The sequence below is a fragment of the Penaeus chinensis genome, chromosome 11 (genome assembly GCF_019202785.1).
Source record: "Penaeus chinensis breed Huanghai No. 1 chromosome 11, ASM1920278v2, whole genome shotgun sequence".
Taxonomy (NCBI): domain Eukaryota; kingdom Metazoa; phylum Arthropoda; class Malacostraca; order Decapoda; family Penaeidae; genus Penaeus; species Penaeus chinensis.
Window position 1 is genome coordinate 898,508 of NC_061829.1, and position 5,000 is coordinate 903,507.

Here is a 5,000-nt window from a genome sequence, read left to right on the forward strand (position 1 = left end):
GATTTGAAGAGTCCAGGCGGGGACGGACCGTAAACATGGCGAGGGTCGTGGATTAATGATGCATCGTTTTCTTTTCTCCTTTGTCTAACAATTCTTTTATTTAAATCTTTTATTCATCAGTGAGTTGCGTTATAGCTATAGTTAAGAGTATTTTTTTTCCAAATATGAGGGAATGATAATGGTAATATTCGTTATGATGACAATAGTGATTTGTCAATAATGAATTACATGGATATTAATTGGTCATTTTTTGCCATTTCAAGCGGCAGATTCGACTTTAATTTTGGATGTTTCAGAACCAAAGGTTAACATCACGTGCCAGCATACGGTCTAATTAATCATATAACTAAAACCACCGATACACATACACTTTTTTTTAAGGGAAACTGAAAAAGAAGCCAAGAGAAGGAAAAAAACATATATTCCCGAATTTCCAAAGCACAAAACTTAGATTATATGTGATTTTTTCCAGTAAGGATTGCACACTAGAACGGCGGGGAATTCACGTCTGCTTTGCCTGTCAGGAAGTGGGTCACCAAAGCCTGACGTCTGCACAGAATGATTCATCAGGGACGATCGACTCTTTTATTCAAATTCATCAAAAATCTATTCAAAAGTTCGCGATTTTGATTGCGTTTGGGATCGAGTTGCGAAACCTACATCTCTCTCTAAATACACACACATTTATATATATGTGTGTGTGTGTTTGTGTGTGTGTGTGTGCGTGTGTGCGTATGTGTGTGTGTATAAGCATATTATTATATAACTAGCAGGACCCATGGATGTTCTACCAAAGGAAGGTTCTCCTCTCTCCATATTTCACCCTTTCCCTCCCCTCTCAGTGTTTCTGTGCCTCTCCCTCCCCTGTACCTTTCCTTTATCTACCACCCTGTCGCACTGCCACATCTTCGCTATGTTTACTCCCCCCTCTTTCTCCTTAAACTCCCTCACCTCCCCTTCTCTTCCTCTCCCACCCCCTTTTCCTCTGTAAGTTCCCTCTGTTTCCCCTTCCCCGTCTCCCTTTCCTCGTTAGGCCGCTTCCCCCCCTTTTCTTCTCCCCCTTGCCTTCCTCCCTTACTTCTTAACTTCCCCCTCGGATAGCCTTGTAAATATTAAATGTGCATATACTGACGGTCTAACAGCTTCAATGCCGTGTACTTGCCTCGCTGAAGAAAAATGATAATAATCAGGGTAATGAATAATAATAATAATGATAACAATAATAGTGATAATTATAGCAATAATAATAATGCCTGTGTATATGTGTGTGATTAGTTAATATTTATGTTGTCAATGATTTAAAGTCACATAAATATGAGTCCAGGCTTCAGATGCTGAATTTACATCAAAATAAGGAAACTTTAAGTCCGCGGTCACATGGATCATGATTTTAGGCTTAACATGTAAATATAAGCCGAAAAAAATAATCTTTCACAGGACGATGGAAGAGTGTATTTCCCGAAAAATTCTTGCTTCTATATCGACTGAGATTCTCCATATTGGGTGCAGATGTGTACTAGTACATCTTTCCATCCGAAAACTAATGCACTGAATTGTATGCCAAAAATTCAGACGATGTACAGACAAGAAATCAAACATATTCACTTGCCGTATATGTGTTGAGGCTCCCGACTTCATGACATGTTATGATTTTAAATATGCTATCTGTGGAGATCCTCATAAATTTGGCGCTGCTGAGTACAACAGCCTGAAGGAGACTGAGGCATTAGCATACATGAAGAAACATGATGTTAGTTATGCTGAAAGTAAGAGGAAAGTGGAAAGTTTGATAAACTCGATACTTCCTATGCTTCAGCAGGAACCATCGTCAACTCTTAGTGCAAGAAATGTCTACAGCTTGTAGAAAAAAATGCTGAATTGAACAGACTGTCAACAAATTGAATATTTAAGTTCATCAACTGATTATATTGTGAATTAACCCAGCATAAACATCCTTAGGAGGCTGATTCTGAATCGCAGTCTGCATCGCACCACCCCGTCCAAGCAACTCCTGTGAGGACCTCGCCTTGCTCTCGGTCTGTTCCTCGAGAGAGAAGCCGATCGTACTCTACCAATTGCCTCCCTCGCAAGGAGAAGCAGGCGTGGAGGCTCCTGTCTCTAAAACTTCCCGAGAGAGGTCTCCGGGAAGCGAGGGAGAAGAGGCACCTCCCTCCTCCCCCCCCCACCAAAAAAAAAAAAATTAAAACCGGCGGACGAGACACTTCTAAACTCTATAAAACGTAATTTTTGCGTCAGTCAATGGAACTGTCGAAAAGTTAGAGCTAGAATAAATGACCTTAGATTATTAGCCTCGTCCTATGTTCCTAATATTATAGTTCTCCAAGAAACGCATTTACTCAACCTCATCTTTGGCGAGGTCGTTTTGCTGAGGAACTGCCACCTGTGTCGGAAGGATCGCGAGGCTAGGGGTGGAGGCGGAGTCGCCATGCGCATCCACCAAAACCTCACTTTCACTGAAGAGACGAGTAATTCTACTTTGGAATTTGTCGAATGCAAAAGAAAGAAAGAAAAAAAAAGTATATGACTGCATGTTCAGATTATCCTCTTCAGGATAGTCTTCTACAGAATAAATACAATAAACAGTAATACAGCGATATCACAGGGTTTAGTTCACTGTCAACAAAATTAATAAGACAAAAAAATCTTGCAAAATTAAAAACATCATGAAGGAACAAATTAGATTCACCTTGAAACATTCCTGATTCACTCGCCAGCCAGTTCTCATACACAAGCAGCTCAAAAAATTACCATCCTGCATTCCTTAAGCGGCTGAGCTGAAGCCGATACACTTTGTCACAGATGACTTGAATTACAATAAAGGCCTGCTACGAAATGATACAGTATCTTCATCACGACGTCCCGATTAAATTGACAGAAGTGTAATAAGGAATTTTAGAAAAGTCAGACTTTTTCAAACCCACGACACTACACTCACATCATTCTTACACTGAAAGAGGGTGAAATCCCAGATCCGTCATCTTCTACCGCCCAATTGTGTTGACATGTTGCCTATGCAAATTAATTGAAAGAATTGTTTTCTGAATCTCAGAAATTTAGCTTCATGACGAGTAGTGCCGCTTGCCAATGGGACGCCAAGCTCTTAATCAACTAATAAAACCAGAAAGTCATATTCCTGAGCCATTTACCAAAAAGCATTTAATTTCAATATTCTTATATATTGAAGAAGCCTACGACACGACATCGTGACACGGTCCACTCAGAAAACTTAATACTTTTGGATTAAGAGGAAACTTTGTTTTATTCAAAATTAAAAATCTGACCGGACTTTCTGTCAAATTGTTCTTTGACAATCACTTTTTCACACATACACACACACACACACACACACGCGCGCGCTCACTCACACACACTCACACACACACACTCACAATGACACACACACACACACACACACACACACACACACACACACACATACACACACACACACATACACACACATACCACACACACATATATATATATATATATATATATATATATATATATGTGTGTGTGTGTGTGTGTGTGTGTGTGTGTGTCTATATATATATATATATATATAGATAGATAGATAGATAGATACTCGGATACATGTTTGCCCATTACGCGTACATTAATGAAACCTGTTGAAATATCTTTTCCTTTTGTAACAAAAACGTTTTTGCCTTCAACTGTATACGGCTTGATACACTCCAGCTAGCCAGTCAGAGCGCGATAATTCATGTCGTCTTAGATAGGGATATATATTTCCATTGATTACGAATCGCATCGTACGTTTATTGATATAACGTTTTATTGTAAGGGCACATTAAATGTTTCTGTGCCTTTTTAGCCGTATATCAAATTCATTTTCACTCTATATGGGTAAGATTTTGAAGTCAATTATGACTGGAACAACATGGTAAGAATTTCCATTGTGTCCGAGTTATATAACGTGGTATTGACTTCGATGAGATGTCTTCCAAATAATTTTGTACGCTAACCTTACGATCTCAAAAATATCAAAGAAAATATTGCACTCTTTGATTTGTTGACGTATTTCATTCAATATGTCAAGTAAATGTCTGTGATCATTAAAATAACCCAGTTGTCTGATTTGGACACGGAACTCACACGCGGCGGAGGCGATAAAATCTTATCCAACTTTCATTTTCCATATGAATAACAATGTATGTAATAAGAAAAAATATTTTGACGGTATCTGAGAAATACATTTAAACTTTCCACAGTCTTGCGAAGCGAAGAGTAATGTGTAGGAACAGTACAAGTTGTAGAATAGCCAGGTACTATTTCCATTTTATTTGAAGCTTCTACAATATTTTGCTTGTAATTAAAAATCATATCAGCAATTTAAGTACGTTAATGGTTTTCAATTGACTTTTCCATGTGAAATGATTTTTTTTTTCCAAACATTTGCTACAAAAAGGCCTACATATATACATATACTGTGTATACTTACACACACACGCAAACACAGTAACGTTTACATAAAGGTGACTAGGAAGAACCACAATAAGAAATCATCATTTCTATGTCAGCTGAAAAAAGCCATACATTGTTAGTGGTGTACTAGGATATACAAATATTAGTTAAAGTTTATAAAACAGTAACACACCACACATAAAAGAGTATGCTTCATCACAATAGATAAAGGCAAAGAAAAAAAAAAAAAAAAAGACGAACCACTGCCTTGATACATGAAGTAAATGAAACTAAATCGTAACGTTTCGAACTGGTCAAGAGTTCCTCATCAGACGGACAAATAACCGAAATGAAGACAAAAAGAATCCAGTCTCAGGAGGAGGGTCAAGGTCGAAGAGTTCAAGGAAGGCTTTACTTGCTAATTGGCACTCAAGTTGAAATTAGGCACTTCTCTCATTGATAGTGCTTCTAGCTTTTTTCTCTCATAAGATTTCGCCATTTATGAATTAATATAGCATCCTTTCAGTTAATCTGGTGACCCTCAAAGCGTTAAT